The sequence below is a fragment of the Dermacentor andersoni genome, chromosome 3 (genome assembly GCF_023375885.2).
Source record: "Dermacentor andersoni chromosome 3, qqDerAnde1_hic_scaffold, whole genome shotgun sequence".
Lineage (NCBI taxonomy): Eukaryota > Metazoa > Arthropoda > Arachnida > Ixodida > Ixodidae > Dermacentor > Dermacentor andersoni.
This window is the reverse complement of record NC_092816.1, coordinates 153,503,384-153,531,224: the sequence shown is the minus strand read 5'-3', so window position 1 is coordinate 153,531,224 and position 27,841 is coordinate 153,503,384. Positions and strand designations below refer to the sequence as shown.

At 43.3% G+C, this 27,841-nt stretch overlaps 1 long non-coding RNA gene and 1 pseudogene across 2 annotated transcripts; one reads left to right on the top strand and one right to left on the bottom strand.

Moving 5' to 3' along the window:
• Positions 1-98: 98 nt before the first annotated feature.
• LOC126524248 (uncharacterized) lies at positions 99-20,937 on the top strand (annotated as a pseudogene).
• A 247-nt stretch (positions 20,938-21,184) lies between these two features.
• On the bottom strand, positions 21,185-22,588 carry LOC129383012 (uncharacterized). Of its 2 annotated transcripts, none has more exons than XR_011893133.1 (4): positions 22,184-22,588; positions 21,979-22,112; positions 21,860-21,924; positions 21,185-21,670 (listed from the first exon to the last, which is right to left on the bottom strand). It is a non-coding gene; the product is annotated as an uncharacterized lncRNA (long non-coding RNA). The 2 variants fall into 2 exon arrangements; XR_011893134.1 differs by having other exon boundaries at positions 21,869-21,924.
• Between the last annotated feature and the right edge of the window lie 5,253 nt (positions 22,589-27,841).

The following is a 27,841-nucleotide window of genomic DNA, read 5'->3' as shown; positions in this document are numbered from 1 at the left end:
CAATGTCTCCGGATAACATAAGTAATAAGCGCACAACATGAGCATTATAAGCAATTGAACACAATAGCTCACCTAGTGCAATACGCCAACAGTCAGGCATGTCGGGGGGGCACGACACCACAGACAAGAAGCGATCACTAGAACAACAGCAAGATGCATGTGGCAGGTAACTAACCTGCACGAAAACGGGCATTTGCGTGACCAAGTTGCTTGCGGTGAGGTGCTTTGAGGTGAGGATATTTGAAGTGAGGTGACGACCGTTATGGCATATGTGCTTTTACTGACATTTCGGCCAGAGGACCGGTCTTTGTCGGAGTCAAAATAGGAGTCACTCCGCGGCGAAGGCCGGTCCTCCGACCTAAATGTCCGTAAAAAAATATGCCATGACGTTTGTTTTTGTTCTTTTTTTTTAGTTAAATATATATCAAAGTGGTCATTTGTTCTTCATCCAGTTTCATTGTCATATCACACACACGCACACACGCTTATATATATATATATATATATATATATATATATATATATATATATATATATATATATATATATATATATATATATATATATATATATATATTTACTTATATTTATATATATATGTATGCCAAGCCGACAAGCAGTGACATGAAGGACAGCACTAGGGACATTATAGTAACACGTGAGCTCGTTTATCTTTTACGGGTGGGCACTTTTGCGGTCCCTGAAATGTTATCGCTCAGCGCAGGACGCGCCTGCATGTATAGAAGTTTCTGGAATGCTATCGATGCTTCCATCCGCTGTCTGTGACCGAACCTTGTGTAATCTGAACGCATGTGTGTGTGACGCGAATAATGTAGAACTTTGTGCAAGGCACGCGGGTCCCAGCGATTACTCTGCAACATTTGACGACTGATGTATAAAAGCCGACGCGCTTGACCCGCTGATCAGGTTTTCGACGATCGCCGACTGTGTTCGCCACTCTCGTTGTGCTTTAAGTGTAGCCTGTTTTGTAGGCACAGGTTCGCCCAATAAAAGCTAGTTTTGTCTTTCACAGTATTGCTACTGTGTTCTTTAACGTCACTACCACGTGACAATATCTTGTCAATACCTGAATTAAAGAAATCATGAAGAAATGGAAATGAAAGTGGGTGAACAACAAATGACCACTTTCCTTTCCATTTACGAATTATTTCATTGAATTAAGAACTACAAACAATTTTCCTTACGCTGTCCTTACTGCCATATTTGGGCGTGTGATGCTTTGAGTATTATTAATCGGGCCCTTCGGATTGCTTGCTCTTCTCGTTCATACATGTATACTGTGTGTCCCAGCTAACTTTTGCCAGAGATTAAAAATATTGAAAGGCCATGTAGCTCAACAGAACAAAGGTAATGTTTCATAAAGGCGGCAAGTTGGGCCAGTTGGTTGGGAATCATAGTAAGGTTCGTTACAGCGCAACACAAGACGAGGAAAAAAGGTATAAAACGACGACACGGTGCTGACACTCAACTGATACTTTATTGAACTTTTGTCTAACATCTATATAGGTGCCAGTTGATAACCATGACATGTACGAGACACAGAGATACAGGGAGCCAACTATGACCAACTGACACATAATCAAAATTGACATAGGTAACACAGTTACTTGTCATGAGGAATGATAGACTATTCGCTGATACATGCCCTGTCCCTAATCTTTATATTGTAAGCCTCAGCGATTTCCCTTGTCAATTGGCTCGCGTGGTTACAAATTCCATTAGTTTTTTTTAAATAAGGACGACAACCGCACGACTTGTAGTGCTCCGGGAGATGAAGTCGCGCAACCCCTTGAAGTGATAGCTCATGCTCCCTAAGTCGAACATTCACACAGCGCTTCGTTTGTCCCACGTGCTCTCTGCCACAAGATAATGGAATTGCATACTCAACCTGCTTAGCACAAGTGATGTACCTGTTCACATGTTTGACAGTGCACTTTCCCTTTACTTGCTTATCCTTCAGCAAATTATCAACTAAGGGGCATATGCGGCTTATGTTTCGCTGAAAAACGAGCATCAATGCTGTACCTCGAACCAACACTCTTAAACCCATGCGCCAACTTGTGTACATACGGTACTACTGCGTTTTTTTTCTCTTTTTTCTTCTAATTTAATTTTCGTAGCTTGGTCATCTATGATCTTGATGCCGCGAACCATACTTTCACTCACTGATAAAAATCACTTGGGAAGAACTAGCGTCCGGTAATCGATTTACCTGATCAGAAAAAAGCAGTCTGACTTATGAAAACATGACTTCCTTAATGCAGCATTTAGGATGGTCTTCGCTGTAGCCCGCTTCACTACTTTAGAATGACCGGAGTTATAGTTCAAAATGGGCTTAACCGCCATGTTTTGAGCAGACATGATTTTTACCAAAAGTTAATCTCAGGTCTAGAAACTGCAGTTGATGACCTTTAGGAACTTCGAATGTACAATCAAGGCCCATGCCGTGATGCCTGAATAACGTCAAAATTCAATGAACACCCTCGGGGTGAATTTCACTGGTAAAAAATATAAATAAATCATCAACACAGCGAAAAACCTGATTAGAAAGCTTAGCAAGGTGGCCCTCTAGTTGCCTATCAATATAACGTGGAAAAATGTCACTAATTATAGGAGCTACGCACGATCCAATGCATACCCTCCATTTTTGTATATACAGACCCCCTCTCCATGAAACAAAGGTTGATCTCAAGTGAAAGGAAAGAAGTTCAAGAAAGGCTTCTACTGAGATACCGCAACCATTAAGGAAGGCTTCTTCATCATTGTTACACACTATGCAGTGTTTAACACATTTCATAACCTGGGAATGTGGAAGGGAGTAATATAAGGTTTCCACACCTACGCTGAAGGCACACCGCATGTTCAACGAACCGCCTTCCAGGTAACTGCACACTGTAGCCAAAATGGCTATCAGGAAAGGATCAACTATCGGTAAGCACCCCAGATTCCTCTGCAGAAATCGCGACGCACTTAACTGCCAGCTATCCTTTTCCGAGACTATGGCCCGGAACGGCATGTCCTTCCTTGTGCGATTTCATCTGTGAGTGAAAGTATGGTTCGTGGCATCATCAGCATAGATGACTTAGGTATTAAAACTAAATTAGAAGAAAAAAGAAAGAAAAACGCAGTAGTACCATATGTACACAAGTTGGTGCATGGGTTTAAGAGCGTTGGTTCGAGGTACAGCAATGATCTTCGTATTTTTGCGAAACATAAGATAGGTCGCACATGCCCGTTAGTTGATAAATTGCTGAAGGATAGACAAGTAAAGGGAAAGTGCACTGTCAGTCATGTGAACACGTACATCCCCTGTGCTAAGCAGGTTAATTATGCCATTCAATTATGTTGTGGCAGAAAGTACGTGGGACAAACGAAGCGCTGTGTGAATGTTCGACTTAGGGAGCATGAGCTATCTCTTCAAGGGTTGCGCGACTTCACCACGTGGAGCAGTGTCAGTCGTGCAGTTGTTGCTCCTATTTAAAAAAAAAAAAACTAATGTCATTTTGATACTCGCCAGTCAATTGGTCAGGGAAATCGCTGAGGCTTACAATATAAATGTTAGGGACAAGGCATGTACCAGCGAACCGTCTATCGTTCCTTATGACAAGGAACTGCGTTACCTATGTCAATTTTGATCAGTTCGTCATAGTTGCCTCGATGTATCTCTGTGTGCCGTGCATGTCATCCTTATCGTCTGGCACCTATATATATTTTAGGCATATATTCAATAAAATATCAGTTGATAGTCAGCGCCGTGTCGTCGTTTTATACATTCTTTTGGCCTCGTCTTGTGTTGCGCTGCAACGAACCTTACTATGAAAGGCAGTGTTGTATGCCGGCGCTTGGCGATACTCAAACTATCTTTTCATGCCGCCTAGCTAAATAATTATGCTTAATTATGTAGTCATAGACATTATATTTAGAAGAAAAGTGTCAACGGGGAAATTGTAGAGCGACATTAAAAACTCCCGATGCAGTTTCCTGTTGCTCAATACGTGCTACATAAAAGTGTTTGCGAGCTTGAAAAAAGCCCGGAAATGCCACAAGATTGCCGCTCAACCGGATGTTCGAGCATGCCCATGTTCCGAGATATGCGGCCACAAATTTTAATTTCCGTTCGCATCATTACGGATGCAAGACTGTGAGAATCGGCGCAAAAGCTCCTCCCTGATGTGACGCGGCTGTTAAAGGCGGCGTTTAGTCTGAAAATGTGGCGGAGGCATAGGTAAAGATGACAACTCTTCCCCTTTCACTATCGGCTGCTAAAGTATGCCGCAGGATATCTTGGAACACGGGCATGCTAGAAGCATTCTGCGAAGTGCAACTGTGTAGAATCACGACTGCCTCTAACTTTTCAATGCAAACATGCCCGATTACTGCAGTCACTAAAGAAGGAGTTCATTAAGATAACTTAATTGGACGGCACACAGCAATAATTGTCATCTCGCCTTGTGTCTACCTGGCCCCATACTTCATTTGCATAAGTGAACTTCATGTACTTCCCAGCACCTAATTTTAACAACACCGTAAAACTTCTGTTTGATAACGCTATATATATATCTTGATCATGCGACTACATCCGTTTTAGGTGCACTGTTTTAGGTACAGCAGTTTTAGGTGCACATTTATGCGCACCGTTAAAGAACCCTATGTAGTTCCAATTTCCGCAGTTCCTCACTACGGCGTGCCTCGTAATCAGATAGTAGTTTTGGCACGCAAAACCCCATAATTTGTTTTACTATAAACATATACACGTTCTTCGAAGCTCTCCCATCCCCTCTCTACCACGACCAGTGCTGCTCATATGTCACACACATACACGTTCTTGCACTTTGACACTCCTAATGCTAACGCATTAAAACGTTTACAGACGCATGCGAGAACCGTTGCCTCCTTAGCTTTCTACGGGTTTCGTTTGCTATCAACGCTTTCGACGTTCTGTGATGTCCCGCAATGAGGACTGGCATCGACGCTTCCTTTTCAGTTGAACTTCGCTTCCTGCGATACTGTAGTTGTGTTTGCAGAAGGATGGAACTTTGCTGTCGACAGGGGATTGTTACACGTAAAGCCTCCGAGCCCTCAAAGGGCTCCTCACCAGGTCTGGCCATAATGAGTTGACAAGCGCAGTACATAGAATGCACGCTCACCATCGTGTCTGGTAAGAATTGGATCGCTACGTGGCGCGCAAATAGTTTAAATTTCTCACTAAAAGTCGTTTGCCCTTCTCCTCACGGGCGCCGTACTCCAAGAAGAGGGAATGACGTACATCAGCAAGTGCGCCTCCGTACATGTGTATGCTGTTACGTCGTTCATAGTGACGCGTGACACTTCGATAATTATTCAAGGCAACCCTGTGTTAATTTGTGTAATCTGTTGATTCGAAACAGGTATCAAAGTTTAAAGAAATAATAAAACACACAAACCGATTGCCTGCATGTTTCCGTATAGTTCGCATCGCAGAAAGAGACGTGTACTCCCGTTTCGTCTGCTTGTTCCTACGTCGTGAAGTCGCGCCCGCTGAAAGGGAAACTATGTCATCTTGTACCGTGCTCTATTGCCAGATCATGCTCTGGGACTGCCTCAGTGTTGGTGTAGCACTGGCTTATGCTATCAGTCAGGTGTTCTCGCGCAAACCGTGCAAGATCGTGCACTGCGCGAAACGAGGCAAACACAGCAGCTTGCGCACGCGACCGTCAACAGAAATGCTCCGCGCAGGATTAAAGCGAGAGAAAAGAAAAAGCCGGCCGATCGTACGCCCTGTGGGAATCGATGTTATGCGAAGCAGTCTGCTGGGAGCCAACAAGTTAACGAAACGGCCATGAGAGCACCAAGACGTAGGCGGCTGCTTCATTACCTACACGACATGCCTGTCATGACATTCTTGTGAAGAGCCATCATTTATGTTTGTCATAAACTCATTTGATGCTATGCCAATTTCGGTACATACCAAGACGTAGGCGGCTGTTTCGTGACTTACATGAAACGCATGTGACGACACATATAATTTGTGTTCGTCATACGTTCTTGTCATAATATGCCAATTTTGGTACATACCAAGACGTAGGCGGCTGTTTCGTGACTTACATGAAACGCATGTGACGACACACATTATTATTGTTCGTCATACGTTCTTGTCATAATATGCCAATTTCGGTACACACCAAGACGTAGGCGGCTGTTTCGTGACTTACATGAAACGCATGTGACGACACATATAATTATTGTTCGTCATACGTTCTTGTCATAATATGCCAATTTTGGTACATACCAAGACGTAGGCGGCTCTTTCATGACCTACATTACACGATTTCATGACCAATAATTTTTGTTCTTTGTACATTATTGTCATACTATGCCCCTTATGGTACGTACCAGGTTAACTAAATGAATATGCGAGTGTTGGGAGCTCGGTGTAGTGGAGGAAAGAAAGGTATACACATTTTGTCAGCTTGAGAACGATGAGTGGATTGGTTTTATTCAAAAGTAAAAGGAGGTTTGCCCAGTGGTTGTGGTGGCGCCCCAGTTGGACCGTCGTCTCGGCTCCAAGAAAGAGACAACGAAGTGACGGACCGTCGCTACAAGAGCACGAATATGTAGGCGGCTGTTTCATGGCCTACATGACACACGTATCATAATATTCATGTGATGACCTGTCATTTATGTTCGTCGTACACTGTTGTCATATTATGCCAAATTTGGTTCCTACCAAGTTTTTTTTTAAATTATGGTGTTTTACGTGCCAAAACGATTTTCTGATTATGAGGCACGCCGTAGTGGGGGACTCCGGAAATTTCGACCACTTGGGGTTCTTTAACGTGCACCTAAATCGAAGTACACGGGTGTTTTCCCATTTCGCCCCCATCGAAATGCGGCCGCCGTGGCCGGGATTCGATCCCGCGACCTCGTGCTCAGCAGCCCAACACCATAGCCACTGAGCAACCACGGCGGGTCCCTACCAAGTTAATGAAACGACCATGATATCACCAAAAATTAGGAGGCTAGATAGATAGATAGATAGACAGATAGATAGATAGATAGATAGATAGATAGATAGATAGATAGATAGATAGATAGATAGATAGATAGATAGATAGATGATTGTCCAAGTGGCAAATGCTCGCCAAGAAATGCTTGGCATTGTAAAAACGAAGGAGGATCCCGGGACGTATGCGGCACCACGCGATTCTCCAGCTCCTGTACGGGAGAACGCAGGGAATGAATTTTGCTTGCGAAGGCTAGACCAGGGCAAGTGGAGAGAGTGCAATTGTTGGTGGTGACGCTCGCCTCCTGAAATCATGGTTTCGTGGCACTGAAATGTTTCTAACTAGGCTAGTATTGAACCAATTTGAAAATTTACTGCGATAGAAGATTCCCAAGAGGACGCGTAACAACTTCTAGCGCATAGCCAAAATATGCTACGAGGCCTGGGGAGAGGCCCTCTAATAAAGAGAACTGAAATTACAACACATCATGGCATTCCACTTCTCCGTTGTCTACGCGTCGTCACAATCTTTCCTGTAAACAGCGTGCTTTGGAGGGTCTACAATGTCGATCCGCCTTCCTTGTAAACATTTCGTACATTACATTCAGGGTACTTCGGGCATTCGCAGTTGAGAATTTACGGTTGCTATAGCGATGACGCCTTTAGCACGCGTATCTTTCACCCCTCTCAAAAATTTGTGAAACCGACACAAAAAGTTATCGGTAAGTCGAACTAGGATCTTATTTTACGTTTCTAGAAACCTTTTTTCATTAATTATACTCTAAGAAGTGACTTAGTGTAGACAAAATTTAGTTCCGGAGACTCCTGTGACGAAAGGGTCTTCACCTACGACAGTCAGGATTCTTGCGTAGAAAGCCTACGCTGCGCACAATATCTCGGAAGTCATACCTTGCCAACTACTTCGGCCTGCTTTCGGTGAAAGGGTTCTACAGAGAGGGCGCAACATTCCTGCATATTTCACCGCCAAATAGTGCGAAATATCCAGATGAGTAAATACCGCAGAAAAGCGCAGTAACACGTCCTTGCCGCAGTGAATGTTCTTTCGCGTTGAAATACAAACATAAATAGCACTTTTACAGAGTATGCTGTTATTGGTTTATTCCAATAGCCCTTTCGGTTTATTCCAATAGCCGTCACAGGTGCTGCCAGGAATGAAAAAAAAAAACCTATTCCTGCCAGGATTGTACTCGCGCCCTCTGCGTGGAAGTCAGGCACTGTACCACTGCACCACAACAGTGCTTGCTTGCTGCTGCAAAGACATGCCTTATACTGCGTCAGAAGTCACACGATGAGCGATGCGAGCTGCGCAGGGCGGATAAGTGCGCACTTTGCATAGAACTTTAATATTGTTGCACTAGGTGGCATGACAATAGCAGTTGTACCGTTTCGTGCCACTATTCAAGCAATGGGAGCGTTGATGTGTGCGCACTCCTGCATTACAGTTCCGTTGTATTCCAGCAAGTATCACGACATATAGCAGTTGCATTGTATCGTGCTATGAGTCAACGGATGTGACATGTGCGGTGCGTAGTCCCGATACCTGTGTTTACTCTTTGGTACACGTTGTGGCGCCACCTTGCAAGGTACGAACCACAGCTTAAGAAACCAATCGTAGAGCTACTCGCGCGGCTGCAACCAGGCAGCGTCTGGTTCAGCAGACCATTGTGAACAAAGCAGCACAAGCCACCACTCGCCGTCACGGCCGGGCAGACAGTTCAGTTTGCTCTCGTGAAAATGACGCTTCAAGTCTTCATGCAGCTTACGACGGTCTCCCATGGAGCCGCCACTCCAGCTGACGCTGCGAGTGTGCTGCTTGTGCCGCTCAGGCCTGTCACTTTTCTTATGCGCGGTGGTACAAATTTATGCGTTAATGTGGCTACTCGAAGCCTGTCATAGGCCTAGGTCACTTTCATGCTCGTAAATGATGTTGGTAAAAGCGATGCTGCCAGCATCGCTTTTGTGGGGTGGCCTTCAAACTTACCGCGGATAAGGTGCCTGATATTTATGAACCTAACCGGCAGATAGCGTTACAGCACAATATCGGTACCAACTATTCCGATCCACGGGTCAATGTTTGCTACAAATAATTCTGCAATAATTTTTCGCAAAAAGGGGTGTGTCTGACTCGGGGCTCGTTCGGGTAAAAGCGATGCTCCCAGCATCGGCTTTTGTGGGGTGGCCTTCAAGCTTACCGCGGATAAGGTGCCTGATTTTTATGAACCTAACCGGCAGATAGCGTTACAGCACAATATCGGTACCAACTATTCCGATCCACGGGTCAATGTTTGCTGCAAATAATTCTGCAATAATTTTTCGGAAAAAGGGGTGTGTCTGACTCGGGGTTCGTTCGGGTAAAAGCGATGCTCCCAGCATCGGCTTTTGTGGGGTGGCCTTCAAACTTACCGCGGATAAGGTGCCTGATTTTTATGAACCTAACCGGCAGATAGCGTTACAGCACAATATCGGTACCAACTATTCCGATCCACGGGTCAATGTTTGCTGCAAATAATTCTGCAATAATTTTTCGGAAAAAGGGGTGTGTCTGACTCGGGGTTCGTTCGGGTAAAAGCGATGCTTCCAGCATCGGCTTTTGTGGGGTGGCCTTCAAGCTTACCGCGGATAAGGTGCCTGATTTTTATGAACCTAACCGGCAGATAGCGTTACAGCACAATATCGGTACCAACTATTCCGATCCACGGGTCAATGTTTGCTGCAAATAATTCTGCAATAATTTTTCGCAAACAGGGGTGTGTCTGACTCGGGGTTCGTTCGGGTAAAAGCGATGCTTCCAGCATCGGCTTTTGTGGGGTGGCCTTCAAACTTACCGCGGATAAGGTGCCTGATTTTTATAAACCTAAGCGGCAGATAGCGTTACAGCACAATATCGGTACCAACTATTCCGATCCACGGGTCAATGTTTGCTGCAAATAATTCTGCAATACTTTTTCGCAAAAAGGGGTGTGTCTGACTCGGGGTTCGTTCGGGTAAAAGCGATGCTCCCAGCATCGGCTTTTGTGGGGTGGCCTTCATACTTACCGCGGATAAGGTGCCTGATTTTTATGAACCTAACCGGCAGATAGCGTTACAGCACAATATCGGTACCAACTATTCCGATCCACGGGTCAATGTTTGCTGCAAAAAATTCAGCAATAATTTTTCGCGAAAAGGGGTGTGTCTGACTCGGGGTTCGTTCCGGTAAAAGCGATGCTCCCAGCATCGGCTTTTGTGGGGTGGCCTTCAAACTTACCGCGGATAAGGTGCCTGATTTTTATGAACCTAACCGGCAGATAGCGTTACAGCACAATATCGGTACGAACTATTCCGATCCACGGGTCAATGTTTGCTGCAAATAATTCTGCAATAATTTTTTGCAAAAAGGGGTTTGTCTGACTCGGGGTTCGTTCGGCGTTCCCTCAAGCCAACTTGCCGCGCATAAACTGAGCTGTGTCCCCCGTCTGTCTTTATTGTGACACGAATTGCCATGGAGGCTGAAGCAGAGTAGCAAGAAGCTGAGCGTCAATTTGCTTTGATGAAGAAAATCTCAACTACAGAGCACTGTAGCCAAAGAGACATGCCCAAGTATAATTTAGGGCTAACTTCACTCTGGAAAAAGAACAAAGAAACAAACAAGCGAACGAAAAAGCAAACCAGCGAGCAAACTAACAAACAGACATTTACTTATCGAGGATGGCTTCTCGGTTTCTGGTAACATCTTTCTGGAGCTTGCCAAGTTCCTGCATGGGGCTCTATGAGATTACGCCGGGGGAGTCAGTACATGACTTGCAAACCAGTTCTGAGGAAATCCGTAAAGTGGAAGAAGATTGATGAAAGGAAATGTCACCCACCCGAAAACAGCACGATGCTACAAAAGAAACCAGTACAGGCTCCATAATAAGAACGTTTATTGTGTTAGGATCGTCAGCCTCTACACGCGCTGTGCTTTAAAATGAAGTTGCTCGCTCTTTTACACTTCATGAAGAGATCGAGCACACAAAAAAAGATCAGGGCCTTGGGAAATCGCTTTGGCCCAATATGCTATAGGAGTCCACCTGGCATCACACAGTTGAATCAACAGCTTTCTTGAATTGGCTTAGCTTTAACCTGCAGGTCATGTTATAGCTGCAGCTTTGTGGGATGTGATATGAAAGCTGAAAGCACATCTGTTTATTATCCCACTACAGTGCCAGGTCCGGAAATATCACTGCTGCTCCAAAACATCGCATGTGAGAGCTAACGTTGGTGTTCATGTCAGTAAGCGAAATAATTCAGAATTGTTCAAGAATTCAACGGTGCAAAAAGATACCTAGAAAGAGCACATACGGCAGGACAGGCGTCTACTTTCATTTGAGTTCACTCAGAACAAGCATTCGGCTTTAAGTACAGTCAAAAGTCACGAGATGGCGACGAACATGGTCGCTACAAAAATAATAAGAGAGCGCGAATTAGAAATGACGAATGCGCTTGTTAGGCAAAGGACATGAGCAGAGATTTGTCTAGAAACAAAGTTCTGTATCAAGAAAGGTTACTGACGGCATCTTGACATCAAGTATCAAGAAATTTCTAGAACGTAAACTTTCCCAACTTTCTAGAAAGTAAAGGCGCCATTAAAAGTGCGTGCACTGAAAAGACAACGTACCGCAAGATATCGGCTCAAACGTTAGATAAATTAAGAGTAGCCGTGCGCGAAATGAACTGGAGCGATATTTTTGCCATTGAAGTTGCCAATGAGTCACATGACAAGTTTGTGAGCAAACTCAAAACGCTGTACTTCAAATCATTCCCGCATGAAAACTATCAGAGTCGAAGAAAGTCGCGCAAGCCATGGCTTTCGAAAGAACTCGTTAGGCAAATCAACCCGAAAAATAAGCTTTATCAGTCTTTTATCAAGTCAAAGGACTTGTCAAAGTGGAAAGAACGTAAACAGTTTAGTAATAATTGATCAAAGAAAAAGAAAAGGCGAAAAGTGACTGCTACAGCCGTATATTTAACAATGATTGTATGCGCCGAAGTGACAAAGTATGGAAAAAAATAAACGAAACACCAAATCGGAAGTTGATACACGAACAGATACGTTGAACATTGATGGCACTTTTGTATGTGGTACAGAACTTGCGAACAATTTTAACGATTTCTTTCTTAAAGTAGGATGCGTAGATCACGACATTCAATATACAATGCATGCAGCTTTATTAAGAAAATGTTTATTCCTAAAGCCTACTAGCATCCCTGAGGTGATTAGAAAATTTTCGTCCTTGAAAAATGACCATAGTAGAGACGCAGATGATTTAGTAATTAGGCCAATTAAGAACGTCATAGACTTACTTGCACCTACAGTAATGCAGATTTTTAATATTTCCTTGTCAACCGGAGTTTTCCCGCGTAATATGCAGGTAGCGAGAGTACTAGTTATTCACAAAGGAGGTGACAAAAACAATATGGGCAATTATCAGCCAGTATCTATACTTCCTGGGCTATCAAAGGGACTCGAAAAAATGTTTACCTTTCATATTGATAATTTTTCGCAAAAACATGGCCTGCGAACCGACTGTCAACACGGGCTTAAGAAAAAGTAGTCTACGGAAACTGCCTTAAGTATACAGAAAAAGCTTATTCTAGAGAACATTGAGAAAAATTTTCTGACTGTAGGGTTATACTTAGACTTCAGGAAAGCTTTGATAGAGTCAACCATAAATTACTGCTGATAAAGCTGGAAAAATATGGCTTCGGAGGAATGACACTTGAACTTATTCGATCTTATTTAGAAACCTGTTGAAAGTTTGTTGAAATTACTGAGAACAGATCGCAGATAAAACCTTTGACAGCTGGTGTGCCCCAAGGCAGCATCCTTGGACCGATACGTTTCCTGTATTACATTAATGATATTGTATAAGTAAGCGATATGTGCAAATTTGTCACGTATGCAGATGATTGCTTGGTTTTCTTTACAGGTAAAGACTTAAAAGAAATAACGCTTATAGCAAGCTCCGTTTGTTATGGACTTCGAGCATGGTCTAAGGCAAACGGCCTCATCCTCAATGAAACCAAAACAAAATGCGCTATTTTTCATGCTCCGGGAAATTCTACTACATTGCCAGATAATATTGTTTTGAGTCCGCATAAAATTAACATTACGTCATCCATAAAAACCCTAGCCGTAATATTCACAGCGCAGATGTCCTGGAATGAACACGTTAGTCATGTTTCCTCAAAGGTACGACAAGTAGTTGGTGTGTTAAATCGGAATAGAAGTGCATTATATTTTAAAGTTAAGCGTCTCATTTATCATGCCCTTTTCCATTTACATCTCGGTTACTGTTCCCTTATATGGGGTAACACTACAGCGCAATATATTCAAATGCTGGAAATACTTCAAAAGAAAGCAATGCGGGCGACAGCGAACGTTTCTCTTTGCGAGCATACGCAAAAGCTTTTCCAACAAAACAAAATAACCAGAGCTCGTGACATATATAAATTCAGAACATTACTAAGCTATAGAAATGCTATGCTGAGAAAGCTCGATTCATTCCTAACCCTGACAACTTTACAACAAAATGGAAGTGCATATTCATATCGTCACCAGGCACCATGGCAGTTCTCTTTCTCACGTACTAATTATGACTGCCAACGCCTTAAACACATACACTACCTTCCCTACTGAAGTATTTCAACCAACAAAATGTTGATGTGTTATCTCTAAACAAAACTAAAATATTGGATTTGTTCTTATCGATGTGTATTGTTAATTGCTCTAGCAGTTCCGCAGAACTTATCATGTACTCTCGTTGTGTTTACACGTTCACACTTGTAACTATTATTCCTAGAATCCAGGTTTCCGCTGCAGTGATTGTGCCCGAACCAGGTTGCAGGGTTCGCGCTGGAAACTGGATGCTGCAAAGGGCGTCTTCGCGTTTGTAAAATTTGGGGATGTGACACCTTGGGCTACGTTGCCGAGGTGTCTGTCGCGAAAGCAGCAGCCGATATGCAGATTTTCTTTTTCTAGGTTTTTTGTGCTTATTGTACACTTCTGTGAAATTTGTTATATTTATGTATGTATTTGTGTGTATATAACCATTCTTGACATTCAGTTAATGCTACCGCCCTAGGTCATGAAAGCATTGACCACATTGGTCTATCTACTCTTTTCCGAATAAGTGGGATGAGATACAGTACGGTTGACATACGATCTGTGAATTTACTTGCAGATGTCGTATTGCATACCTGCTTTTTCTTGTGGCACATAATGACATAAATGTTTAACAGCTCGTAAAGTACTCACACAACAATGCTAACATCACCAAAGCAAAACTAGCCGGACAGCGTAATTACAAAACGCTGGATAACATCTTACAGTGACGATAAAATAAGCTGATCATGATGAGAATGATAATTATTCACCGAAACGTAAAACCAACGCACAAAAGGCGTGGGCAGCACGATTAGATAAGTGATTTTAATATTTTATTGCGAAATTGACCGTCGTTTTATTTGGAATGAGAAAGCGAATCAATCTGAACGCGTCGGTGGATCATTTACGGACACTTGTACAATAAAGAAAGCGTCGCTGGATATTGTTCATGCCTACATGCGTGCGTAAATGCATGGGATGCTTTCTTGTGTGCCAATAATGTACATGCGAACCATGTTCATGAATCACAGGCACAGGAGCACAGTAACGCTCTTTCGCATCCACCAGTTTCAATGATAGCCTTCTTACAGAAGATGCCACCGAGTGCTTTTTTGCAGGATTATCGGTTGCTGATCTAAATGCACGATACCCGACTATGTAATGAGCGAAGCGAGAACAAGGTAAAAGCGGGAGAAAACGTTTCGACAAGTGGATTTGTCTTTTGCAAGGCGACATGCGCTTTCCTCTGCATAGTGCATATATGCAGGGTTCTTCTGAAGGGCAAAGGGGGTAAGGCGGGTGGATGCGGCAACGGCCAAAGGAGTGTTAGCGGCGAGTGTGTAGAATTGTAAATAAAGAGGGCCATGCACAAGGCCGATGACACGGCCGTATGTGTCAGCCGGCGTGTCAATGGCCGTGTGCGCAGCACCCCTCTATTATCTCCTTCGCTAGAGGTTGTAGGCTATCATCTCCCAGAAAGAGATAACAAAGGGGACGGCAGAGAATGCTGCTCGGAAAAAAATTTTGTAAGATGGAATAAATATATAAATAGTAGAAAGAAGAAAGGGAGGAAAGAAAACCACTAAGCAACAAAATGCAAATAGCTAAGTGTTCTTGCCTATAGCTTGAAATTTGGCATAGCGAATAAATTCTGAAGGCCGCTTTGAAACCTTTATGCCCATTGGTTGCAATTTCTTAAACGTACTGATAAGGTATGATTGTTCGTATATTCTTTCTCGTCCAGAACGGAAATTTCACTGTAAGATATGGAGTATATGTTCATCAAACGTATGAAGTAGATGGTTGAAATTCTCGGCGACATCTTTGGGAAGCTCTTTAGCTGTGTCCGCGAGAAGTGCGTTTAACCTAACGTTCATTGACTGTCCCGTTTCACCGATGTATTCTCTTACAGAATGAACATTCTAGGATATCAATGAAATTCGCAGGGTTACTTATTGCCACAACGGAAACATTCAAGACATGTTAGTGCTGGCAAAAATCAGCCAAGATCATTCCCTGTAATAAAAGCATGTCGTCGACCCAGGTGCAAAATCTGCAGGCACCTTCAAAGCGACACTAAACTTAAAAGCATCGCAAATGGTTATACACGCAAAATGAGACCTACACTTACACAAATGGTTGTTGACTTTTCATCGTTGACCTGCTGTATTATGATTGATTCAATGGAAACTCCACAAAATTACGACATTCATTGAGCCAGCACAGTGGTGGATCACCAAAATGTTTATGTATAACACAATAATTTGATGAAATATTATTGATTTTCTATTCTCAAATGCCAACAACTGACCGAGTTAAACAGGCGACATACAATTTACACAAAAAAAAACACTGTAAAATTTCTTAGTTGGGGCTACAACATGAAGTGGCGTAATTAAGCTGACCAGAGCTTGAAACTATTATGAAAAAAAATTTGTTGCACATGCGGCTGTACGTTCAAGTGCAGAAAAAAGGCCACTGCAAAATAATACACTCTTTCACTATTGAGCCACTGCAGCCCCAAATGCACAATCTCCGGAGGGGTTCACCTTATTTTAGTAACTGTGGATATTGCAATGTGCGCTGTAACTGCAACGGAAGACCTCATAAAGATTGAGTGCAGGTGACACTGTGTAAAGCTTGAATATTGTACTACCAAGGAGAGAAGAGGTACATCCCAGTGGGCAAAGTACAGGGTATATTGTTTTTAGCTGCACCAAATTTTTAAGGTTGCGACATATAAATCACGGTAATGTTATGTTGGCCATACGAGTGTAGAGATTGGCGGCCTCAAGATACAGAGCAAGTGCCACACTGAATTACGAGTACATTTAACGAAGTTAGGGTAATTAACCTTCTAATTATCAACAATAGGCGGCTACATCAAATGAGTACTTTGGTGCCCATGCTCGACACTGCCTATCTCAATGATAAAATTTTGAATAGCGGATTTCATATGGGAGCTTCGCGAACAATTATTTCCCCTTGGCAGGCACCTTGAAATTGAAACTGGCTGGACAAAGAGCGCCTGTGTCGTCGACGTAGCTTCATGCCTTCCTCAATGCATGCAGAAGCATTCAGAATCATTCAGAATAATGAGAGGTAACAGGTTTCTGAACTTTTGTTTCGAGCCTATCGGTACGTCGATGTACGGATCCTACTGGTGCTTACAAAGATGTCCATTACGTGGCATCCCCAGCTACCACACCGATGCACAGCCTGCGGAAAGGCGACCTCGCGTAAATTTACGCTATTACATTACGGCAAGATATGTAACAAAATGCAATGTAAGCGCGCTCACACCACCGAGTGGCAGAGGTCATGCCAACTACAATGATGATGATTATCGGCACCAAAAACCTTTGAAACAGGACGGAGACAAATAGTCTCCTAGTGTGCTTGATTTATTCATGTGTTACATCTATAAACATAAACCGCGATGCGACTCAGAGACTCATGTTCCCATCAGCAAGCGCGACCTGGCCGTCGGCAGAAAAATACATTTGTCGATTGATGCCGTTCACCTCTTCTCGAGCCATCGTTACCGCGTAAAATAACCTTCAGTGCATTGGTTAAGCAGCTTAGCTTTGCCACTGCACTCGCGTGGCTGAAAGATCGAGCACTTAGTGAATGAGCCAGACCAGTGGTGAAACGCCACCATTTGCGAGCTCTCCCTTCGTGATCAACTTGATGGAATTGTGGCCTTTAGAGATCTGAACGATGTGTCGTCACGGAGGGAATCTCGAAAGCTATGCCTCACATTGCCGTTGACACTAAATTGCTGTTCCAACGGAGACAATTGCCATTTGCGCAACAACATACTTTATTCTATTACACTTCGTGTATAGCTGACAGCTTCGCATAAACAAATTACACGAGTTCTTCTCGAACGAAATATTTTTGAAAGTTTTTCACCAAACTTAGCGAAATGTAAAAATGTTAACAAGCAACATTGGCATTGTTTTTTTTTTTTTGCGTGTTTGGTTGTTTGCACGGAGGAAGGAAACTAAGGAGAGGCCCTACCCCCTCCGCGCGCTAGGAGAAAAGTGTGGCGGAAATGACGTAGTAGGTTACAATTTTTTGCTGCTTTTTTATTTTTTTTGTTGTATGGCCACGCCTTTTGGGCCACAATGGCGGCGTTGTTATGGTTTTGAGCGCTCACACGTGTTGCTCTGGTAGGTTTCGTGCCGTGGCAAAGGCGCTGAGTGGGCGGGTTTGCGTTAGTCACCGTGTCTTGTTGCGCTGTGTTACCTGCACCGTGCTCTGCCAGATGTTGCGCGAGCGCGCGCGCTCCGCGCGCGACACCACGCGCAGCGCGGCGTGGTTTCGCGAAAGATGTAAACAAGAGAGGAGGGTGGCCCAAAAGGCGGAGCATCGTCATGAGCAACACCAAATTCCGGCTTCACTTTTGCTTCACAAAGAGTGACGTCAGGGCCTCTCCTTAGTTTCCTTCCTCCGTGGTTGTTTGGCATTTCCTTTTGTCGCCATATTGCTTTTTTTCGTGGTCGCTGTCTGCGCGTTGTGCGCCTCGTGAGCTGTAAGCATGTGTGTGCGTTGCACGATAAGTGACATTTTCGCCAAGAGGGTCGGAGACGAAAAGCTGAATGTACGCGTCCGCCCATTGGCTGCCACGGAGGTATGCCACCGACTGGGCTGCGTGGAAGCATGCATGAAGAATGGAGCGCCGGCTGACACGACGGCAAGCACGTTTTTCGCATGGTGTGTATACGCTCTTGACAGTGGAGTTTCCCGGCGACGGCCGCGCCACCTGTAGCGCCGAAAGCGCAACTCTGGTACTGATCCAACGTCAGTCGACGGCATCGAATCCAGCTGGCGTAAGTGTTGTTGTTGTGACCGCGTGTGATTCGAAACTTCTGAACCGCGTGCGCCACCGTCCTGCAGGTTCTCATGCCGCTGTTTTACGATGTCAAATGTGCAAGAGATCGAAAACTGCCAGGAAAGAAAGCATGGGGACGGCGGTACTGCTGCGTCAAAGACTGTAACGGCCGCTAGGGCTGCCTGCTCTCCGACTCTACAGATTTCCTGGCCGGTCGTGGGAAGAGCAGCGCTGCAAGAAATGGATTGCTGCTGTGCGCAGAGTGAAGTAAGTGTGCAGCAGTTTTGAAGGAGAAATAACGTTGTGAATATTACCTTTGTGCTGGCAGTCGCGGCAACGCGAAGTATAAGAGAGTGTATTTCTACGGCTTGTTAATATTGTTCTGTACGCTGCATGCAGTGAAGAGTTCTAGCATTTAGCGTAAACAAACTGCATGGTCATCTGATAATCGTGAATTTTAACTTCTAGCGAAGCCGATGGCTCTCCATGGACACCGACGTCGTCGTCGAGAATCTACTCAAGACATTTCGAGAACGGAATCCTGGATACAACCCAACGTTGTTCCCAGTGGCCTACCGTGTAAGGCCATTCAAGGCAACGGAGAACCTTGCTTCTTTGGCATTCAATCTTTGGCACCATAACGAGGCCGCGGGTTTTATTCCCGGCCGCGGCGGCCACGTTTCGTCGAGGGTGAAATGCAAAACACTCGGCCTCTTCGATTTCGGAGCACGTTGGAAAAACCTAGGTGGTGAAAAATAATGCACTGTTCCTCATCATAATCAGATGGCGTATTTTGCACGCTAAGCCGCACAATCTACTTTATAATTTGGTTTTCTTTGGCACCATTAAGTGTGCTACACATTCAAACTAGTTTGCATTCCCATTTCGTTTGCCATTCCGCCAGAAAATAAAATAGAAATAAAATGAAAAAGATAATATTGACTGCTGTCAATCTCCGCGAAAAAAGATTTGTTTGTTCCGCTTGTAACTAACCTTTTACTCGCTTTTCAGGTGGCGCAAAAGGACCCCAAATCTCAATAGGACAAATGAGCATCGAGGAGTTGACATAAGCAGTGATGAAGCAGCGCACGACTCAAGTGAAACTGTGGACAAAGTTGATCCAATGCTGAGTGAGCTACAGCCAACTGCCGAGACAATGAGGGCCTCGTGTGATCAGGTAATTCATCTGAGTTTAGGTGATGACATAAACGGCAATTTCAAGGAATATTTTCACTTTGTTCCCATGGAAGAGCCATTCACACTATATTGCAATTCATCCATTTTGAGAGGTCAAGGCTGTTAGGATTTTTATGTTAGAAACTATCCTCTATTCTAAGCAGCTAGGTAATTGTATGCAACATTTGTCTAACTCATCTTGTTTTATCCCAGGCCTGCCAAAGTCAAGCTTGTGAAGGTACAACAACACCGTTTTCCATATTTGTATGCTCAATACATAAAACTGACGCTTGCACTGAGATTAATCACACAGTCACGTGTGATGCTGAGGTACAATGCCAACCCATCACAGCCTCCTGTTTCAGTGGCCCAGACATCAGATCCAGTTACTTTGGCGGCTATGACAGTGTTAAATCCTCTAGGGCTGCTATGAGAGACCTGTGCGGTGTGAGTGTTGATGTATTTGCCCTTTTGCTGGGCATTATCCCTAATCCTGCAGACCGAACATGTGATATCTCTTTGTTTTACAGGCTTGTTATGTTCCTAATGAAAATGAAGCTGGGCATTTCGTTCGCATCTCTTGCGGTACTATTTTCTGTAAGTGGGCGGACAGCCTCACGCCGCTTTCACAGCATCCTCCGTACATTGAGTACTGCAACTCAAAAATATATCTATCGACCACCATCGCACGTGATAATGTCAGCAATGCCAAACTGCTTCAAGATCCACTACCCTGGCTGCACCATGATCATAGACTGTACCGAGGTTAGAACTGAGAAGCGAAGCACTGTAGAGTGGCAGCGAGTGATGTACTCAAACTATAAAGGTGGCTACACACTCAAATTCCTGGTTGGAATAGCCCCTTATGGAGCAGTCTGTTTTCGATCAAAAGCATATGGAGGGCCTTGTTCTGATGCATTCATTACTGTTGACTTCTTAGATCTCGTGCAGCCAGGTGACATAATCATGGCCGACAAGACCTCCTCAGGCATCAAGTCAGGGGTTAAGGAAGCTCACGCTGTTCTTGTGATGCCCTCTTTCTTGCAAGGGCATGGCCAGTTCACTGACAGTGAAATATTGGAAACGTACAACATCGTACAAGTCTGAATTCATGCTGAAAGAATAATTCAGCGCATAAAGGCATACAACATCCTCAACTCACGGGTTACCATAGAGATGATTGCAAAAATTTCAGATGTATTTCATGTGTGCTGTCTTTTAACAAACCTGCAATCCCCTATCATAGATGAAGAGCGTGTGGACTCTACGGTGTAGAATTTGTGAATGATTATGTACAATAGTGCGTTGAAGCTAGCACAGCTTGAAACTGCCTTTCTAGTCAATTCCTAAATGTTATGGTTCAACTGTTATCTATTTTGTTTGTGAATAAAGTGTCTATCAAATTGTCTTTCTTCATTATTCACAGACCTTTGTGTTGACTACTGTCCACATGTCAAAACCATGTGGCATAAAGCCTACACACAACATATATCGAAAACAGCACCCAAGCCACTTTCACTAGTACAGTTCACATGTTTTTATTATTCTTTTTACAAGTTCACACAATGCCTTAAATTTAACACGTTAAAAATTTATACAATTACAAAAAACTACACTCGCCGCCATCTAGCAGATGCTGGCAGTAGCCAAGCAAAGTCAAATTCCTCTAGTGCTCGCAATGATGCACACAGAAAACTGTTGTGTCTTTCAATGTCAATTATTATGCTTTGCTTACTTGAATAAACAAACAAATAGCAGCTCTGAACGTTGCACACATACATTAGCAGCTGCACTTGTAATACTTATGACTCTTCAGGAAGGCCAGTCTACCATTTACATATTTTACGTATGGCACAAATGAGTGTTCCAATCGGTCATCTATGATGATGTCGTCTTTTCTTGAGAATGGGCACTTTATCTCAAGAATACAGGGCTTCTGGTCGGATAGGAAGAGGCCATCTGGGCTGCCAGCAAGCCACGGCTGGAGAGAGTGCAGCACCAATGCAGTCTGAAAAAGACGACATATCTATAAGCACGCACTGTTTCAGACACCTAATAGTTTCTTGATTAAAGATAAAATGGGTACATACTAAGAATAAAGGTAAAATATAAAGGTACCACTGAGGTAATTGTACCTTCTATTTTAATTATATTAATCTGCTTAGTTAATAATTCAAAGAAGGATATTGTGTGGTACATCTATAACCTGTACAGAAACTTTATCTTCAAACTTCTTCCGGGCAAGTGCTTCCATCTTTATGCCTGAAAGAGGAATGACTTGTAAGTGAAACCTTACACACATTTTTCAAGGCGTACCATATGTTGTGGCTTCCGATAAAAAGCTTGTCGTTCTCAGTAGGTTATTTACCAAGTCAGCAGGGGCCTTTCTCGTTCTGAGTGTTGTGTGTGCCATAGAACACGTTATACGCACTCGTCGTTCTCGGTGCCACCTGTCGGTCATAAGTATCAAGAGTAATGTTGACTCAAACTGACAAATTGGCACACCACCTGAATCACTTACCTTAGGTTCATAGACTGGCCCTTTGTAGGTTGCACATATGTGATGTGTGTCCTGGAACTTCACGTTTTTCTCGTAGTATTCGGCTGACTCCTTTGATAGTAATTTGCTATAATCCTTGCTTTTTACTAGGACCTTTGGGTACTCTTCTGCAGCTTCCAAGTAGTGGTACGCAGCTATGTGTGGGTCAAGCACATCTTGATGCTCAGCCACGTTCTCTTCTAGATTGGCAACACTTCTGTCAACAGTTTCATTGTCCATGTTTTGACTAACTTCTCTGGAATGGTATTCATGTGACACCTCAATTCAGGAAGGCGATTTATCACATATTCTGGCTCCACCATTGTGGGTTTTTTTCCCGCAACGTATGGATGGGTATTTTCTGAAACAAAGCACAGAAAAAAACATCATAGAGTGCATTAGCATTGATTATATCCCACGCGATTCCCCTTCACTGTCTGTCAAGAAACAATTTCTGCATATTTGGAAAGTGCTGTATGCCTGCTTACAAAAACACAACATTGTAAAAGATGCAATACACATATGCGTATGCTGTCACAAATTTTCTTACCACCAAACAGCTCTTCAATAGATGCCTTCTCATTAATAAATGACGTCTTTGGCGGCCGCCCCCACTGCTGTGGTTGTGATGTTGTGCACACGTCCTCACTTTCGTTGATGTATATGACAACTGCTGCACAGTGTTTGCAGTTTCACGAGGCCTCGTATCGACAAGTGCAGCTTCCACCACTCAAGGCACGGTCGGCCTTGTTCAGCTGCAAGAAGTAAATTTTGTAACTTCGCCATGGAGCTTGAACACCGCTTTTTATAATGTGCATTGAATAGGGCACAAAACTATTGTTCCTAATAGTCTTACGAAGCAATTCATTGTGATTTGCCTACTGAGGATGAATTCCTATATGCTCGTTTTTTGATCTATTATTACCTTTGGAGCACGATGCATGTCACTGATGCATGTCTCGTTGATTTACTTAATTTTATTGTCATATGTGCCAAAGCTTCCTTGTGGAGTATGAACCAGGTCATGCTGCAGTAAGCCGGATTAATATTTAACATCCATGTTTTTTCATATGCTCTGAAATATCAGTTTTACATTTGAGTGCCGCTAAAATTGTAAGCAATTTGTGCTTCTAATCTTCATGGGAATTAGACACACTCATAGCAGATGCAGATAATTGTATGTGCTCATATGGCTGAGCATATACATTAAGTAGTGCAAGGGATCGACGCAGCGATTGAAACTAAGTGGCGTTAAAACACTCGGCATGATTACCTTGGCTACATATCTCGATCTGGTGGCCAATCAATCGTCAATGTGCGAACTTCTGCGCATCCGCGAGAAAATAAGTTCCAACCAAAAGACTTTCCACCACGGATTGGTAAAGCAAAGTACTGCTCCAACCTAACACTTCCTCCAAACGCCTCTAATCTGTGGACGCTCGGCACTAGTCAAAGCTCTTGAGTGGCAAGAATACATTAGCTGTCCGTGGGGGGATTGGGGGAACTGTGATGACATGATGATTTCAAAGGAATCTTTAGAAAGGTTTAGTGCTCGCGCTTTGTTTCTGGAGGATCGCACTAGAAAGTGTTGTAGTCAGGAGACTGACGTTTTTGGTCGAGAAAGAGTCTGGCCGGGAAGCCGACTTACATATTTTGTAAATTCTCCATATCCTTTAGAGCTATTTATTTTGATGTGGTGGCTGCAGGTGTTCTGCTTTGCGTGAGTGGCTGTTAAATTTCACACCGTGCCGCTCTGCTTCGGTTCAGATTGCCGGATACCGTCACCCGAGTCTTGGCGGCCGGAGCGGCCCAAGGTCGTGCCGGTGCCTCGGCAGTTGTAAACAAAGTACTGCGGTTGCTTGGCAGAACATAGCAGTGAAGTACAATTTTGTGCAAGTTGTTTAAAAGAGCCTTTTAGTAATTCGAAAATATATGGAGCGTATCATTCGTGGCCAGTAAGGCTTTGCAAGCGTGTCAAAATGGCACCACGGAAGAACACGTTTAGACTACGGTAAATCCAATGGTCGGCCAAGAACACCTACGCTTAACGCTTAATAAGCTCAGCCATGCCTGCACACTGAATTTAGCTGCTTAATCAAAGCATAATATGATAGTTGAGTGTACTCGCGCCCAGAGATACGCTGTAGTTATGTTTGCCTTGCTGCGAGTGACACTTCGCCAGCACAGTCACACCGGCGATTTCTTTCACGCTGTTAACGTGTCCGGCAGCGTAGAGCTTTTCGCCTTTACGACGAATGGCAGGGCGTATCCAACCGTCTAATCTTGAAATCGGTTTGAAGCCACACAGCAAAACTTGCGCTATTTGTTTGTATTAAAACAAGTATGAACATGCGACCACGTTGGCTCTCCGCGGGGGCGGCCTGAGTAGCGTGGTCCGTCAGTGTCACATTTGACGGAGGGTGCCGCAAGAGGCGCTGACGATCGCTGCTCAGATGCGCCGCCTGGGCAGTGTCAGGTGCCTATAACTGATCGGCAACGTTCTGAATGGTGTTGTAGAAGTCGCAGGGCGCTTTTTTTTGTTGCTGGGTGTACGACGGGCAGACTAGCGCCCGCTGCGCTCGTGCCGTGTTAGTCACAACCACTTCGAGCTTAATGTCTGATTCACGCGTGGTGCACGGCGCCGGTCTTTCAAGACATATTGTGCGGGCCGATGCCGGGTGCATGTGTAGCGTGTTGCATGCTCATTCGGTCGATCATGCGCCAAGGTGGGGTCATGTCGTCTGTTTAAGCTGTGTATTTAGCAGCCTGGCCTATTCGTCACTACTACATGGTAGGCACGTTTATCGCGAACTGAAATGCACGAAACCACTTAAGGGCGCCTGTTCCTGTGTTTTAATGCTCGTCCCCACCCGTTTCGGTAGCTTAGTGTTGCGCCACTGACCTTGAGGCTGCGCGTGCGACCCCGGCTGCGGCAGCCGGATTTCGATGGGGCGAAATGCAAAGAACGCTCGTGCTTGCACATGGGTACTTGTTAAAGATTGGGGTCGTGGTCAAATTTAATTCAGTCATGCACTGCGGCGTGCCTTGTAATGAGATCGTGGCTTTGGATAGTAATATCACAGAATTTGAATGTTTAACTTGCTTGACCCTGCTTTAAGTATTACCGTTGCAGTAGGGCCCATGCCACAGCCGTTTATGTGACCATCGAATTTGCGGATCGTCATCAAGTAATCATGCAAAAATGTCGTGCCCGATATCGTGTCATGTGTAATAAACGCGGATCGTCCTATAAAACAGGCTAGTTGATCGTTCGCGAATCGAATGCCACGGTATTGTAAAAAAGTAGAAAAAAATGCCTAAAGCGCATGTGATCGACCCCACGAGCTTCTCTCTCAGCCACGGATATTTTTTCCATGTCGCAAAATTATTTCTGCGAAATTATTTATGTACTCTGGATATTTTAAAGAACAAAATTTTACTTAAAGCTCTAGCGTATCACAGAAAAAGACATGTTAATCCGGTGTTACTATACATACATGCCTTGGTGCAACAAAGAGAAAAAAAATTATAAGGGCATGCAAGCCTCTGAATACGAGAGAGAAAAGATGCAACCTTTACACAAAATTCGGGTTATTTTTCCCTTCGGAGGACTGACCCAAATTCCCACTTTTATGTTCTCCACACAGTAAAGTGCCTTGTCATAAAGATGTCGTAATATCAGGCACTTTCTTTTGAACGTTTCTATTTAGCGCTCTGTGAAAAACTGTTAGTAAAAGAATTTGGTTCTTGCTATTTCAATATACCTAAAACATATGCAGTGAGCAATAAAAAATATGCAACCAATTCATTCAGTCACTAGGCACTAGGCATAAACGTTCCTAACACCGTAGCTGGTAGTAAGAAACACTCGGTTACGTGAGCATCAAACGCTTATATACATTTCTTATTCTTGATGACATTTCATTATCTAGCTCATATGTAATACTGCATTTATAAAATACTTTAAGTAGTGGCATCCACAGCATCTGCAGAAGAGGGCAGGGCACATTGTGTCTGATGCTGGTGCAAACTTGCATGACACATCAACAGCAGGCAACATTCTTACACCATCTGGTTAATGTTTTCTGCGAATATAAAAGGGATCTTTAAGGCCTTTCCCTGCATGTACGGATCTACTTTGCCACACTTAATAAGCAATGGTAACATGACAAGAACCAGTTGAACATGCCCTTCCACATAAAAAGCTCTTGTGTACGTGCCCTGTAATACTTATGGGAGTGTAGGTGTCGAGACCCTCTAGCCGGTTTATGTATGGAACTGCATGACTCCGAACAAAAAAGCACACTGCAGCAGTGTTTGGGTCTGTTAGTATTCAATCCATACTAGAATTTATAAAGAATATTGAATACTGTAGCGTCTTTAAAAAAAAAAGCTAAAACGTATTGATCGTACCGATTTTTCCCTTTTGCTGCTTGAAAAAAATACTCGTTAATCTTTTGTTTTAATTTTGTGGGTAAACATGCCTATTTATAAATTTAAAACTACCTTTGCAGCATGTGTGAAGACCTGCAACATTTTAAGAGAAGGCTTCTCGGCTTCACTCGACTATGAGAAAGTGTCATACACCCGACTGCTCTTAAGTGCCAGGCTCACCAAATCACGCATCAGTGACTGATGCACAAAAAGAACCAAGGTGTCGCAAATTTCATTATTAAGTGTGAGATATTTCGCTGCATGAAGAATTAGCATTTGGTGCTTTTTCGTTGAAATGGTTGAAGTATATATATACTTTTATTCAGTGGTTGTATTGCTTTCTCATTATGCAGAAGCTGGCAAGCGAGTGAAGAGGCTACGAAAAATCCTCAGCAACACTGAGAGCAAGCCAGAAGAACCAGTAATTGCTTGCACAGAGGTACGCTTATAGTGTGCTGCCAGTTCTCCCTTTTTTTACTTTCTTTTTTGGCAATATAGTGCATTTGAAGTGATTCCGTTAACAAAGCAAGATTAAATCAGTGAAATTGAAATGGATTTTATTCATTATAGATTACAGGTTATAAAAACAAATAATATACACAAGGAGGTCCCATAGTCAATGACTGTATCGGGACCTCCTGTTATTTATAAATATGCGCTTTCTAAAGCAACGAATTGAACTACATTAAAATCAAATATAAGCAAACATGGAAGAAAGTAAGTACTGGAGAATGCAAAACAAGATTACGAGTTAGTTACAAGAAATCTAACGAAGGAAATTATACAATTGCAAGGAGCAAATGCAGTAAAACCAAATGAGCTAAACGAATTGAACAACGGTAATTTTGCCCAAACATGCAATACAAAAAAAAAGTGTTTCAAATATACATGACCATAAATGCAGCAGTAGAAACAACAATAACAAAACAACTTCGAAATACATAGGGCTATTAATAAAAAAGAAAGGTATCAGAACAGCGGAATATTTGAAGTAATAAGGGTGAAGAAAAAGAGAAAAAAAAGAAAAGAAAAAAGAAGTTAATATTAAATAGTTTCTGTTAAAAGAAAATTCTTCAGATGTTTTTAAATACGGATGTTGAACGCGAAGTTTTGACGCAAAGTGGTATGGAATTCCACAATGAAAAGGCAGCAAAATGAACTGATTGTTTGCCATAGTTGGTGCGCACCTGAGGTAAAATTAGATTA